The 16,695-nt window shown below is 37.1% G+C and overlaps 1 protein-coding gene across 8 annotated transcripts in view; it reads right to left on the bottom strand.

Annotated features, from left to right (window-relative positions):
- Positions 1-16,695, bottom strand: part of WDR89 (WD repeat domain 89) — a 110,770-nt gene that overhangs the window by 37,818 nt on the left and 56,257 nt on the right. Inside the window, exon 1 of one of the 8 annotated variants that reach the window (XR_012494655.1) lies at positions 5,977-6,314. The exons of 1 other annotated variant lie outside the window; for it this stretch is intronic. The gene's annotated coding sequence lies outside the window, so the exon portion shown is untranslated. 6 more of the 8 variants (XM_074327392.1, XM_074327390.1, XM_074327393.1 and 3 more) reach the window with 6 other exon arrangements.

The following is a 16,695-nucleotide window of genomic DNA, read 5'->3' as shown; positions in this document are numbered from 1 at the left end:
TAATATAAACATATTTTTTATGCCAAAAAAGATATATCTACATTCTAATCATTCAAGATTTTCAAAAATAACCCAATGATTCATAAATTGTATTCCTCCTATTTTTAGAATGGCTCGGGGGATTTGTATGATTCACAAACTCCTTTCTCAGTTCCTAAGAAAAACCTCGATTTGATTTTACAATCTCAGGAAAAATGGTAAGTTTGGAGAAAATAAAACAGCTTCATGAAAATAAGTCAATGCCACATTAAATACAAATTAATGATAACTAATACAAATCACAACTTAAAAAAAACTAACCAGTATAAAAGTTTCGCTTTAATATCTATTCTTTCTTGAAAAGAGATGCCTATGATAGTGCATGCTAACAACTTTAGGTCTGAGTAATACAGGGCTAAAGGAAGGATTCATGAAGAAAGGGAAGGGCTTTGACAGAATCAGAACCAAAAAAAAAAATATGTACTCTAACCCACAACCAAGAACTGGAAACACAATGGGAAGTGAAGGAACCTATCTGGGATGGACCGCCTCAACATAAAAAAGCTGAAGAGGTGTTACGGTAGAAAAGGAGGCACTGTTTTTAAAGAAAAAGTTCTGCACTAGAAGTGAGGAGGCTTACTTTTTTTTTTTGCATGTGACCTTCAGTAAATCACAGATCCGATTTGAATCTTGGTTTCCTCACATTTCCACTTGTTCTAATTATTGGTTCTTTTGTGTGCACCAATGATATAATAGTAACTAAGATATACTGAAGTCTTGCTATATGCCAGGAAATGTTCTAAATGCTTTACATGCATTTTATCTCATTTAACCTTCTGGACAGCCCTATAAAGTAGGTACATCTACTTCTCCCATTTTATACTTAGAAAAGAGAGGCTTAGAAAAAGTAGATGATTTAAAAAAAAAAGCAGATGATTTGCTAAAGGTCACTCGACTCACAAATACATAGGAGGGAATGGAACTCAAATATAATTCAAGACCGCATATTCTTAAATGTTTTCTTACATTGACTCTCAAATGATATAAAGGACATTATTTTACAAAGCATTTTCAAAAGGCCATTCAAATGTAAAGTGGTGTTATTATAATTCTTATTTGCATTAATGGAAATGAATCATCATCAATCAAACAAAAAAGCAGCACAGTTAAAATATTTAAAGCATATATATGTGGAACGCCTTAACCTAAGAAAATTTTTTTTAAGATGATGGCAATATCAGTGATGTGAAGTTCAGTGCAAATTTTGGTTGCCTGGGCCAAGTACTTCCAGTCTTAAAGAGAGATTTAAAATAATATCAGCTATAAGATACAATAAATTTAAAATATAAGCATCACCTAGAGCTTTTTCTATTAGGTTGGTGCAAAAGTAATTGTGGTTTAAAAGGTTAAAAATTACTGCAAAAACTGCAATTACTTTTGCACCAACCTAATAGCTATTATTTCACATTAATACTTTATGATGATATTGAATAAAATCAATGAGGAAGGAACTTATTTAATAGTGTTTGTCAGGCACTGTTTTAACACTTCACAAATACTCATTTATTCTCATAACATGCTATGGTACTTATAATTATCCCATTTCACAGATAGGAAATTGAAGCACAGAATGGTTACATGTAAACAGCTCAAGGTCACAGAGCTAGTAACTGAAGCCTGTACTCAATTCAGGCAGTTTGCTTTAAGAATTTGTGCTCTTAATCATTAGCTCTGTGGCAATTCAAGGAATGGTGCAATTCTTTTAAAAGCCAATAAAAAATAATAATGATCAGGATGAATGTCCACAAAGAGAATGGAGACAGCAGTCACTTATCTCAGTATACATACTAACACTAAGGAACGTGTAAAGGAAGTATCTTAACTGACATGATAAAGAGCCTAATCTAAATTATCTGGAAAATTGTTTTCATTACAATGGCACACCAAGCTTATTAGTCTTTGGAAGAAGAGATTCTTTTTAATTTTCCTATGAAATTGTAAAGCAAAATGAAATTTTGACACTAACTTAACACCAATATTAACTTAAAAGACTTGATAGACAAGATTTTTGTATTTTTGGTTCTGTCAACTGATGAAGAGGCAAACAATTGTGGTAAACTTAAAAAAATTTTGAACTCTTTTAAGATACAATAGATACTTAATATAACCTTATATTTTATTAAAAGAATCACATTTTGCAAAAAACTACAGTATTTGTCATTTCATCGGATTCTCACAACTATGAGAATTAAGTAGGACAATTACTATTACTCTTTCTTTACAAATAAGTAAACTAAAGCTTACAAAAATTAAATATTTTGCATGATCTAGATAGATCCATCCTGTGATTCCAAGTGCTCATTCTATCACATCATGTTGCCAACAGTTTTATGCTTTATACTTTTCAAGTTGTGTCATAACGATTAATGCTTAGCCCAGGAAATTTGGAAACTATAATAGAACACATAATGAAATATTATGATCTTTTAAAAAGTTAAAAGGGCAGCCAGATGGCTCAGTTGGTAGAGCACTAGCTCTCAAACAAAGTTGCTGGTTCAATTCCCACATGGGGTGGTGCCCCCTGCAACTAAAGATTGAAAATGGTAACTGGACTTGGAGTTGAGCTGCACCCTCCACAACTAGATTGAAGGACAACAACTTGGAGCTGAAGAAACACACTGTTCCCCAATATTCCCCAATAAAATTAAAAAAAAAAAGTTAAGAGTTTTGCTAAAAATCTCATTATTGCATGATATACAATTTATCTAGCTGAAATGAATCAGCTAAATCACTGGAAACCAAGAAAACCTGCATTTATTAAAGCAAAGAGAATCCAATTTTAAGTGTTAACCTGTGAAATAAGATGACCCTACAACAGCACTATTCTTCAAGACTTAAAAAAAAAAAATCAGTTCTAACAAGATTCATCTCAATCACTGAAGTTTATTCTAAATCAAATAAGGCAATTTATAAGATCAAATGATTCTACATGATGATGAGGAAACCTAAGAAACATTTTAGTCACTGAGAAATACTAGCTTCCCCATAATTATCAGCTTCAAAGAGTTTTTTTAAACTGTTCATTCCTCTACATTTATTTCACCTAGATTACCACCAAACCAAGGAATAGAGAGGGCTGGTGAACCAAATGGGAACATTTAACAAATAAGTGACATAACTTAGACTACTGGGTGAAATTTTTTTATCAGTTATATATTAATCATCAAAAAAAAAAAAAAGTCCAATAAACTGCAAGTGTAGAAAAATAAAAACTTTGTAGCCTATAAACTGCACACTGTACTGTCACATCCTAAAACCAGGTGGTAAACCACCCATATTGGGCTAGCAAAGATGGCCTAAAACTAGTTTTGCAATCATTAGTTTTGACACCCATTTTGAGGGAATAAAAGCACCAAAGTGAAGAGGCTGGAAAAAGAATTTCTTTTGAAGAAGTTGTGAAAAAATATTGTGGAATTGTTTTCCTTGTTCCCACTTTATCATGCATGAGTAGCTCAAACACATAGCCTTAAACAGGTCCCCTGTAGTGTTGATACAGGATCCATGACTAGGAAAGCCTAAGACTGTGGCTGGCTACCTGTTCAAACAAAACAAGGAAAAATGGCTGCATTGCATTGTTTTTGGCCTGTGTACACCCACACTCTGTCAGAGCAAGGGATGTGAGGCATTTTCCTGTGGACCTGATGACAGTTTAAAAGGATTTTGTCCAACAGGGTTGTCTAGAGAGGCCAATGGAGAGTTCAGACGGTGAAGAAACTAAAAGGTGGAAACTAAGGGCTGAGAGTAAGTCTTAAGAAGCTGGCTAGAGGTATTGCCCATTATAGCAGATTGCTAACTCATGAGATCATTAGCTAGGCACATAAGTAGCCTAGTGAGGTGTGACTATGTGACAGTTCTAGCCAAAGAAATGTGAGAAAAATTAATGTAGGGCTGATCCACAGAAATGTCCCACATGTGCTTCTCCTTGCCTTCCTTTTACAACTCCGTGCAAAAAGCACAGAGACCTTTACTAAATAGTTATTATATACTGAATGCCTCCTGAGAGCTGTTTTTTCATACATTATCTTATTCCAATAAGAGGATAGTAACAAGCTCAACTCATCAGATGCTGTTTCCTGAGAATTATGAATTCCAGCCAGACAGGAGAGGGCAACAGAAGGTTATCTTCTTCTGAAAATATGACAAAAAACTGAAGTCATCAGAGCTACTGTTTTCTTGCTAAAGGGATTGGAGAGTATCAATGATGAGAACTATCAGTCCAGTTCTCATGAAGCCTAGTGCACAGTCTAAGCCTTAGGAGCAATGGGACCCAGAATCTTTATTTGGTCACTTAAATGGCTTCCTTATAATGAATCCCAATCATCTGAGATCATGCTTCTTAAACTGGGGGACACATACCTATGACTATAGTAAACTGGCTACTATAAGAAGCAGATCATAAACAGTATGTATTGAAAAAAAAGTCATGTATAAGTAGACAGTAGACCAGCACAGTTCAAACCTGTGTTTTTCAAGGGTCAACTGTATACCCTCTCAACAGCTTAGCAGTGATCTGCACAAAACTGGTCCTAAAACACTGAACTAAATATGAATAGCACTCCAGTTCAGAAATATAGAAATTCTTTTGTTTTCAATTATGGTCTTTGCTATCAAGTAAATGAAAATATCTTAAATATGTAGAAATCATGGAAAAGCATCATAGGAAAAAGGAAAAATAAGCATTATCTTCAGTCCTATTTGTAACTGTAGAAGTTGCAGGGAAAAGAGTCATGATTTTAGGTTAAAACAAAGATAAACTCAAAAACTGCAAGGATAACAATACAAGCTAAGAGAAAAGAATTCACAAAAGCAGTTATGTGGGCAGATCTACTTTTGCTTTACGCTATTTACAGCAGCCTAAGGTAAGAATATAAACCAGACAAGAAAGACTTATGCACTCAAAGGAATACTGTCCTGAACCCCAGGTAGTGGGACACATAAGGTTAAGTGGTACGAGGATACATGTTACCACCGTTATATATTCTTTGCACTAGGTTCAAATGATAGTCTAGCCTCCACAGGAAAGAATTTGAAAAGTAGAAAGTCATAGTTAACATCAGTAATTTGTATTTTAGATCCATTATCTCATTGGATCCTCACAAATCTAAGAAACAGACAAGGCTGGTACTAATTCCAATTCTGCACTTGAAGAAGCTGAGGCTGAGGGTGACTTCCCCAGTCAGTTAGTAAATGGCTCCTACTCCGATGTCTTTCTACTAGTTCATTTTACCTCGATAATAGCAATCACTTTTAGTTGTAGGTATGTTGTATTCATTTCTAAAATAGCTTCAAGTTAGAAAACAGTAGCAACATTTTACAAGTAATAGCACATTTATATTTTACGTCCATGGAAACCGAATGCCACACTCAATTTAAGTTGTCAAAGACAAGCTTAAGATAACACGTGGACTTAGCAATTTAACGTGAGTCTTCGAGTGAAAATGAGAACAGTAATAGTACCTACCTTTTTAGATTGTTATGGGGATTAAATGAGAGCACATGTGAAATGCTTAACGTAATACGTGGTCTCCTAGTTCGTACTATATATCACATGACGTCTTTTCCCAAAGGAAAATTTGCTTTCTGACCTCGAAATTAACAAACTCGGGAGGTGGGTAGGAAAGAATGCGAAGGGACAGAGGGAGGAACAGGGGGAAACCAGGTCCTGGCTACTCTTCCTTGAACCCATGGCGAAGGGCTCTACGCTTTTCACGCAGGAAGACCCACAGGAAGTGCTGGGGGCAGCGGTGGTGCCACCAACCTAACCGGCGGAAGGCCCTCGGGGCAAGGACTGCAGGAGTTTGACAGAGACTCAGACCAAAGCACTAGAATCCCCAACACGTGGTCCCTCCTCCCGACACCTCCCCATTTCCCTCAACTCCTCGAGTTAGAGGCTCAGCGATTCCGGCTTTCTAGACTCAACCGGTACTGCTGCCTCACCTCAAGAGAGCTTCCCATCCCGGAGACTCGCCAGCCCGGCCTTTCAAAATGTACCTCAGCTATTAGCCCACAACAGGAGCAGGAGAAAACACTAGCTCAGGGACCGCGCAGAGCTGACGACCGGAACTCCACCCTCTACCTCTCTGATTGGGTAAACGCGAAAACGAAAATGAAGACGATTGGTCAGCAGCAGAGAGGCGGGCCATAGCCCAGAGGAAGCGAAAGAGGAGGGGCAGAGAGGGGCGAGGAATTGCCGGGAGCTGGGCTCTCTTCGGATTGGACGAAAACAGGATGTCTGCGTTTGTGTAGACCCAGCGTACGTCTAGCGTCGTACACCACCGCCCCTTACGTTACGTTAACGGAAGTTTCAACGACTCATTGGTTGTGATGTAGGGTTGAGCCTCCTGGCTGCGTGGCCAATAAAGGACAAGAATAAAGTGAGTTCCGCCTCTTCCTCCTGCGATTGGGTCCTTCCGTTGACACTGGGCAACGCGAGTTGCTTTCTGCATTTAGACGCTAGAATTTCCATCGAGCCAATCTCGGGTAGAGAGTTGTTTTGGTGACGAGGAAGCTTCTACTCCGAGTAAGAAATACGTAGTAGTTAGAAGTGGGCCTTGAAACATCCACATACGTTCAGAACTTCTAAGTATGACTTCAGTGTTGGGACTGAAAGGAACCAGTCCTTTACTCCCTCTTTGGTGTGACTGTGTCACTGGCTGAATAAGTTATCAGTTTGAAGGTAGCTCCATCTCCGCCCCACGGAACTCGGGCGTTCGCCCAAGTCCTACAGCTTTATGCGTGGCTGTTGCTACTGAATTCTGCCTTATTAACACCCGCTGACGTTTACCCTGGTTCTGATGTGTGCCGTTGTGCTTTTTATCCTTGCACTTATCAGCACTGTTAAAACCAAAGGACACAGGAAAACTGGAAAGACTTCATGTATGCTTGTAAAAGATAAATATTAGTGTTTCAAACATTTTACTACGGTACTCTGCTAGGTGTTCGAAATTATAGTACTCGGGTGGATAGTAACATTTTTGGTTTGTAAATTTTTTTCTGTTATGAGAAAATAGTGTTTGATTTTCATATTAGTGTCCGTTTGAGAATATTTGAAAAGTTCCCTAAATTTAGCAATTGTACATACTATAATGGTGCAGGTAGCAGCTGCTTACATAAATCAAGTGTTGATAAGACATGAAGCAGAACTAGCTCCTGTCTTGACAAGAAAATAGTGCTGTAGTGAAAATTGCAAGCGTGAACAGTTTCAGCAAGTACACACATGGTACATTATTAAAGATTGTATTATGAAATCCATTTTAAGCCTTTATTAAACCAAACATCATGTTGATTTAAGGCAGGGTTTCCCTGCCTTTATTGAATCATGAAGGCCTTTTACTTCTTTGAGTCCATTTAGTAATATTTCATCACTTTGTGTTTAGCAAAACTAAAAGTCAATCTATAAATACCAAAAACTGTACCTGAGTGGACGTTTCTCTTTCGATAGGTTTTTCCTATTTAACAATACAAACTGTTTTGTGTAAGAAAAAACAGGGTTTGTGATACATAGTAGTTCTACATTTCTAGATTAAAATTTAAGTACACTTTACAGGAATAAAGCCAAGCAAAAAGCCACTGCTTTTATGACTGATTTTTTTGGAGTTACTGCATTTTTGTTTTAAAAAATCAAATTATAATTTTTTGTGTCTTGTTTCTAAATGAGAGGTTTCAGATTGTTATTTGTAAATGAAACATGGAAGATACAACTTTTTTTATTTTCAATAAATGAAGAGCCAAACTGGGTGTAATCACCACTATATTTCTCCTTTTAATAATTTATATGATGTACTAAGTGAAATATACGGATACAAAAATCACCCTGAGGCAAAAAATGAACAATTATCAGTTTTAATGCTTTCTTTAACTAGCATTTTAATGGTAATCTTTTTTTTAACTATCATTTTAATGGTATTTTCCTTATGCCTCCTATTTTAAATTAATGGCCCATTTGGGATAGCAATTAAATTCATGTGACTAAGGATAAAAACCATTAAAAACTGCAGGTATGAAGACTGCTGCTGTGGTTAGCAGTGTTGGGCAGAGTGATTGATCAACTGAGTGACTATCATGAGCACATTTGGCTGATCTGTGTTAACTGTCTTTAGTGCTCACTCTTTTGGAAGCTCCCAGAGTGTTCCATTTTAAAGTGAAAAAACTTAGTTATTTTATTTGTTGAGAATTTAAAAATAGAAATTAAAACAGGCATCATTACTGCCTTTTAAGATATGAACACTGGAATCATCTTTGTACAGCATTTTTTGGGAAATAGTTTAAGGAATGACCTCAAAGTAAGATAAGTATAAGATGACCCTTGAGATGCAGGAAGAGAATTATAACCCCTTTTTGCATTTACTTTTTAATCTCAATGTTTTTCTTTCCATTTGTGTTTTAAAAAATTCTATACATGATATAGCAGTATAAACTTTTTGAAATATGCATATATATACATATATACACATGTGTGTGTGTGTATATATGAACTGGAATGAATGGTTAAAAATTTATTGAGAAGTGTGTAATCAAAAAAGTCTGGAGGTGTTAAAGAAAAATTATTCCTGACACTTGTTAAAGATGGTAAATCAGACTTTATTCAAGGGAGGACTACTGTGGTGGGGTTTTTAGTAGGGGTGAGAAACTGGGCTCAACTTTGAATACACCAGGAAAAGTGAGAATTTATAGCCAAGAGTAGTTTGTGGGGGTCAGTGAATGGAAAATTACCAAGAGGAAACATCAGCGGTAAGGGGGATTATTGCTAGATTGACTCAACAGGATTCTGAAAGTAGTCTAGATAATGAGACATCACCTGGGGAATAATGTAGGATGAGGAACCCAATCAAGGGAGAGGGATTCTGGTTAAACTGACTTAGCAGGATTCTTGCTAGAATTGGACACTACAAGGAAAGACATGGCATCTCAAGTTCGGGCCTAGTCAAACAGAACACATACTCGTGTATGTACACACACACTCCTAAACACACAAAAATATTTGTATTTGCTATTATTAAAATATAAAGTCTGAATTAACATAATACTACTTGGAAATACTCATGCTCAATCACTGTATTAGGGCTCAAACAGAGAAGCAGAACCAGCGGGAGATATATAGTAAAGAATTTTTTGCAAGGACTTCACTTACCTAATTGTGGGGGCTGGCTAGGGGGCAAGCCTGAAATCTGCATAGCAGGCTGTCAGAAACGGCAAGCTGGAACTCTCAAGCATGAGCTGAAGTTTCAGTCCACAGGCAGAAAAGAATTTTTTTTTTTTTTTGGCGGGGGGGGGGGGGGGGAACAGGACTTTATTGGGGAACACTGTGTACTTCCAGGCCTTTTTTTTCCAAGTCAAGTTGTTGTCCTTTCAATCTCAGTTGTGGAGGGTGCTGTTCAGTTTCAAGTTGTTGTTCTTTCAGTCTTAGTTGTGGAGGGCACAGCTCAGCTCCAGTTCCAGTTGCCGCTCCAACCAACTGAGCCATCTGGGAGCTCAGCGGCAGCTCAGCGGCAGCTCAGCGGCAGCTCAGCTCAAGGTGCCGTGTTCAATCATAGTTGCAGGGGGCGCTGCCCACCATCCCTTGTGGGAGTCGAGGAATCGAACCGGCAGCCTTCGGAGTTAGGAGCATGGAGCTCTAACCGCCTGAGCCACCGGGCCGGCCCCAAAGAATTTCTTCTGGGAAACCTCAGTTCTACTGTAAGGCCTTTCAATTGATTAGATCAGGCCCATCCAGACTTTGTAGGGTAATCTCCTTTGTTTAAAGTTTACTGATTATGCACTTTGATCACGAAAAGTATCTACAAAATACCTTCACATAGATGAAGACTTTCAGATCATTTGTTTGAGGGTGGGGTTTCAGGTCTGGAAGTCATTCATCCAGAACCAAGTTTGACACTGTGTTATATTTGTGGGAGTGGGTTAGTATAAGCATACAGAATGTACAACTCAATCCCATTTTCCACTCTCTGGTAAAATACATCTAAAAGGAAGTTCTACCTTAAAACTCCATTCTAGCCTGCCTCTCTAACTCCCTGCTTCATTTGGCCGGCTAGTCCTTGAGACCTTCATTTAACAGCCTCCATTTGAAGCCTCTGGCTCCATTCCTAAGCACCATAATATGCCTTTGCCTAACCCTTGAATCCCACAGACCCTTGAAGGTTTCCTAGTACCTAAGGCCCACACCTAGACATGCATACCTCTACTATGTAAGGAGTACTTTCTGGCAAGCTATCAGCTCTGGAGCTTTTGAAAATGTCAACAAGATTGTTCTTGAAGCCAGAGAGCATGGGGTTGTAGTGAGGCTATCCTATGACAGCTGCCAGCTGGTTTATGACAGTCACGATGCCAAACTTTTTTTCAAGATAGTGGTGATGTTTTAACTCCTTCAGTTTTAAGGTAGATTTTACTATTACCCCTTTTAGAGAGATGAAAGTTGGGGAAGAGGCAGAACTAGTATTGAAACTAGTATTAATAAAAAACACCAACTACCTCCTAAAAACCTCTTCACAGAGCTGCTCAAAAGTTGTGAATTGATTAGCTTAAGCTGTATGTTCTCTTCCTGCCACTTGGAAGTTAAAAAGAATGAACACAAATAATAACACAACTACTTTAAATGGAGTTAAAGAGAAAAAGGCCAAAGGATTTGATAAATTAGCCTCTGGGTCTTCTATTTTTTTTAATTAAAGTTTATTAGGGTGACAATTGTGAGTAAAGTTACATAGGTTTCAAGTATACAATTCTCTAATACATCATCTATATATCACATTGTGTATTCACCACCCAGAGTCAGTTCTCCTTCCATCACCATAGATTTGATCCTGTTTACCCTCATCTACCACCCTCCTCCCCCCTTACCCTCTCCTAACTACTGAACTATTGTTGTGTCTATGAGTTTTTATTTCTGTATTTGTTTGTTTTGTTCCTTTGTTGCTTTCAGTTTTATATCCCACATATCAGTGAAGTCATATGGTTCTTGACTTTTTCTGTCTGACTTATGGGTCTTCTATTTAAGTAAGAATTAGGACCACAGTTTATTTTAAACAGAGAAGTGTGGTTAGGACTAAAGGGAGCAGCTTAGGATCTTAATAATTGCTATGAAAATAAATTCATGTCTTTCTTAAATAAGATATGAAAGTGCCCATTTGCCCACGCATGTGAAGTGGATTCAGGGCATATGCTACAAGATTGGCTGTAAATGGATACAGCTGAAAGTTACTGAATTGCTAAGGCCAATGCCACTACACATTTATACTCTTGCACCTATTTTGTCCTGATTCTACTTTTCAGATTATACTTACCTTTAAAATCTGTTCAGTATGGAAAAGTTCCACTTTTCAAAAATGGAACTTTTCTACTTGTCTACTTATACAAAAATGTAGAAAAAATACCATGGGCTCTTGTATATGACCATATCACCCAACTTCAATTGATGGCTAAACTTGTTCATATCTATACTGTCACCCACTATATTACCATATCTCCTGTCAGATTATTTATAAGTGAATCCTAGCTGTCATTTCATCTGTAAATATTACTCTTTGTATCTCTAAATGATAGGCTTTTCCCCAAAATATAACCACAATAGGCAGATATTTTAATAAGGACTATTACTCAAAACTAGGGTGTGGTTTTGGCAAGTTTTTTTTATCTCTGTAATCCTCAGATTACTCATCAGTTGACAATATCTTTCAGGGTTTTATGAAGATTAACAATGTAAATAAAACACCTAGCACAGTGCTTACCACATTGTAGGCATTCAGGAATTATTAGTTCAAGTTCCAACCTTTGATCCACTTATGCCCCTTGCTCTGAGAGATTAAAGGAGGGATAACCAAAAAAAGATGTTTGTTGAGCCCTTTCATTATTGAAAATGATCCCTGAAAAAAAGAAAAATTAAATGATAGCACCAGAAAAGTACAATAGCCAGGAAGTGGAATCAAGGAAGTTTAAATAAAGTATATCAAAGTTAGGCAAAGTAGAGTAGTGCCGAATATTAAAAAGAATTAATGTGAATTTATGTGAAACACAGACTATTTGACTAATCTGATATCATTAGTATTTTTCTTATTTTCATGTGATCTCCAACTGATGTATGTGATGATATAATACAGAATTATTTATCTGAGCTGTAAAAGACATGTGAAAGCCTTCTGTTTTCTTTTGTAGGAGTTCTGGAACTTTTGGCCTCCAGACTCAAATATCAATGGTATCCCTACTCATTGTCTATGTCTTCTTAGATTTACATATTGTTTGCTCTCTTATCTCCTATCCTAGAAAAGTATTTAGTAGAAGGTTGGATTTAATTTTCTAAACATTGTGGTAAATACATTTCCTTGGCAGAATACACAATATCCTAAATTGTGCTGAGCGTTATAAAGATGGATCTGATCATGACTGTCAGCATCTTAATATCTGAGCAATAACATCACATTGTAACAGAGCCATGTTTTCTTTCATAACGTAAAAAATACATTATGATAAAGGAGATAAAACAGAGTCCCAGGGAGAATTGACAGCTTGAATAAGTTTTGTAATCAGATGATCACAGATGATTGCTCTCAGGTTGATGAAATGAAAATTTAGAAGCTAAAAGGAACATTAAGTAAATTAAGTCTCAGTCATGAGTATATTAATCTAATTAATTAGCATTTTACCCTTAAATTCAAGTATTGAAAATTGATACATGATAGTTGTTGATTTACTCTATAAAATTACTACTTTTGATAATCATTTTCTGCTTAAACGTGTGGCATGTAATAATTTTTCCCATAAATCTTCAACACTTAAAAAATTACATTTGAAAAAACTTACAACTACTTAGCACAGCATAAACAGTGAAAAGAAGAAAACTTTCTTTCAAAGAGCAAAAGCATAAATAGAAGTATGAGTGGCATAAATTATACCCTTTGCCCCCACCTCTGTGAAAATGCTCTCAGGAGGAGAAAAACAAATCTTCTCCCTTATAGTTGCCTTGCCTGCCTGTTTGATTGGCTAAGATAAGGAGAAGCAAGGATTTCAAAGTTTTGCTGGAGCTTTGAATAGACAGATAGTAACCCTCGAGGTAGATGACACTGTAACATGAAATGATCACATTTTGATCATTTGGCCCAGGAGGCCTCTGGGCATGATTAGGGAACTAGAGGATGAAAAATGAGGAACAGGGACCACTCTGCAAAAATAACAGAAAGTGTGACATCTATTTAATTTACATAAAATGTGTTCTATTTAGAAACTATTTCTCCTTAATATGAATTGATTTATTCATTCAACAAATATTTTTGATCACCTATTATGTGCTTGGCATATTTTAAGTCCTGGAAATACAATATTAAAACCAAGTCGCTGCCCTCATGCTACTTACTTTCTAGTTGGCAGACAGACAATATCTACAATTTATATTAAAAAGCATATAAAGTGATTTTAGTTAATGATAAGTACCATGCAGTGTAGAATAATCAAAATATTCAGCACTGGTATGGCCGGCTTGGTATCACATCCCCTGTACTCGCTTGAACTTGCTCTCTTCCTTCCCTGCCTCATTTTCCTGCTCACTCTAACTTCCTTGACCTTGAAATTACCAATGAAGTGTCGGTATATAAGCTTTAGCTTGTGTCTGTATTCCTACCCACTCCCCTCCCTACCCCCACTTTACCGCCTAATTAGAACATGGACCAGCCTTAGCCTTGCTGTGACTGGTGTTATGCCTCTAGTTGCTGGATCATGGGAAAGTCTAGTAAATGCTGGGGTAGCAAGAGCAGGGGATGGACTCAGGATCTGGAACAGCAGCTATTTACTTAGCAGCACAGAAGTAGGGTATTTTGATTTTATAGCAATTGATGTAGCCATGCTAAGGTATATTGGCTGAAAATTGGCACTGGTGCTATGAAGAAAAATAAAGCAGGCCAAGAGGGTGGAGAGTGATAGAATAATTCTGTATTCTTTCTGAGAAGTATAGTGTCCTTGGGAGGGATGTGTATGTGTGTGTGAGAGAGAGAGAGAGAAAGAGAGATCCTAGTGCAAGACAAAAACCTTGTGGGTGGGTGTTTGTGTGTGTTTTAAGGGGAAAAGAAGTGCTAGAAGGAGATCCTAGGAACTTCAGGAATGCCCTTCTTTCTGAGGTTGAGCTCTCTCTGTGCACTTGGTCACAGGTCCTCTGAGACCTTGAATCATCAATAGTATCCTCACTTTATTTTTGATCTCTTTCTTAGTTCTACCATTTCCTTCTTCCTACAAATATGTCTCTTTCACTCTATAAACAACTTACCTCTGACCATGACTGCCTATTGATTTATTCCTTTTTCTATAATACCCTATATACGACCTCTATTTCATCATCTCACCTTCATTCTTCAATCTGCTAAAATATAGCTTTAGTCTCCAGGCTTCCATAAAAACCTTCTCACAGGTCACAAGGCAACTCTTAATTGCTAAATCCAAGGGCTTTCTCTACTTTTTTCTGACAGTATCTACCTACATTTTTAAATGTTGACCCCCGCCCACCATCGTGTGAAACTCCACTGTACTTTGGTTCTCTTTCATCCCGGTCTTCTTTCAGTCCCTTTGCCTCCTGCTAAATGTAAATATCCCCAAAGTTCCACAAAAATTTTTCTCCCCTTTCTACGTTCTCTCCCCAGTGGCTTCACTACCCCAGTCAACTACACTAAGAGCCTTAACATAATTTGTGACTCTGTTCATTCAGTCACATGCTGATAGTACCTGGGAGAAAAACAAAACAAAACATTGTCATGTACCCTTGCTTTCCCCACGCTACTACCCTAACTCAGCCCCTCATTATGATTTGCTTGGACTTTGCAATAGCTTTAAACAAACTTTGCCTCCATTTTCTCCCTTCTCCAGCCTCTTCTCTATAAAGTCACCAGTGTTTTATCTTTTAAAAGACAGGACATCCTTAACTCTCCTACTTAAACCTTCAGTGGGCTTTTGATTTTAAAAGGTGGAGTAACACAATAGTTTTTCTCTGCTTTCTCCCATTTTCTAAACTGATGATAATGCAATGAAAAAAAATTAACATAGAAGGACAAGAGAGAAAACAAGAGAAATTTTAATGGATTTTTATAAGATGAAAATTGAGTGGGAGAGTGGCAATTGATTTAGCAGGGTGGAGGAAGTAACAATTGAAGGAACAAACATCAGAAATGTAAATGAAAAGCAAGCTAATTAACTCTGAAGAACCTCAGAGGCTCCGTGCTTATAGGCTCCAAGGCCACAAGATGGCATTAGACATGGGACCCAAGTCTGTGACTGGACTCCCAATTCCCCTCTCCCAGCCCACAGATCCTCACCTCTAAAAATGAGCAGACAGCCAAAGATCTCAGACACTGGAGAAAAACCTCCAGCATAAAAAAAGTAGCATCTGGAGAAAATAGGGTCAATGTAAGGAAAACTAATTGTTATTATACACGTACTCGCAAAGAGAGGAGTTTGCATATATAATAACTGGTATGTGTGTATGTGTATGTATTACATAATACATATAATAACAAGCCTCCTTATCAACTGACATATACTAATTAGATATGTAATATATATAAGTTAACAAGAAAGAGCTTGATATACATTATATATGTATAACTGATATATTTTAGTTAACAAGAAAGAGCTTTTAGAAATGAAAAAACTCACAGAAAGTAGAATAAAAAGCAAAGAAATGGAAAATAGAAGAAAAAATTAAAGAAAGTATCAATTCAGAGGTTCATTTAATATGAGTTCTGGAAAGAGAAGAGAGAAAATGGAGGTGGGGCATTTATCAAAGAAATAATACAAAAATGTTCCTAGAACACGAACCAGTCTGCATTGCATCCCCTAAACAACAAACGACGACACACACTAAGGTACAATATTGTGAAGTGTCAGTATCCTAGGCTTGCAGAGGAGATCTAAAAAGCATCCACAGTAATGAGGGGGCTGGGCCAATGGCTGAATGAAGTCCTCATCCACTATGCTGGGAATCAATATCTAAAATTAACAAATAACCCTTATTTATATTATTTATAAACATAGCTTTAATTTGGGTAAACAGAAGAGGTGAGGACAATTGCCGGGTGAACAGCACTGGGTGTAGAGCAGGGAACTACTGCTTTTAACTGTAAGACTTTTAGTACCAGGTCTTGTTAAAAACACGAGCATGTATTACTTTGGAAAAAAGTAAGTTCTACTAACAAAGAATAAAACCTTTCTAGCTTCCCTGCTCCCTTTTACCTACATAATAAACCTTAAATCTCCACAACATGCTCTTTAAAATCAGGCTTCACCCTGCCTTCTTATCTCATCTATCAGCCTCACACATCCTGCATGCCCGTCACTCATTCCTTTAAGAACATGTATTGAACACCTACTGTGAGGTTGTAGGAATAGAAAGTTGCTTACTCATCTTCACTTAACTGTGTAATGGCAGAAGCAGATGCATAACAAATAAACACACTTCAGTGAATTTGATACACAAATGAAAGTATGAACAATGACCTATTCTATGAGAATCCAAAAGAAAGAACAGTATGTTGCCCAAGGTTGTCTCTCATTCATAGTTGCATGCTCTTGATAATGCTGGTTTGTGTGTTTGGGGTTTGTTTGTTTTTTGTAGATATATAGAAGGACAACATGCAACTTTCTCTTATTAGTCCTGCTCTCTGCCTCCTCCCAGAAACAAAGGCTTTTTCT

The sequence above is a fragment of the Rhinolophus sinicus genome, linkage group LG03, assembly GCF_036562045.2.
Source record: "Rhinolophus sinicus isolate RSC01 linkage group LG03, ASM3656204v1, whole genome shotgun sequence".
In the NCBI taxonomy this organism is placed as follows: Eukaryota; Metazoa; Chordata; class Mammalia; order Chiroptera; family Rhinolophidae; genus Rhinolophus; species Rhinolophus sinicus.
This window is presented reverse-complemented; position numbering and strand designations above follow the sequence as displayed.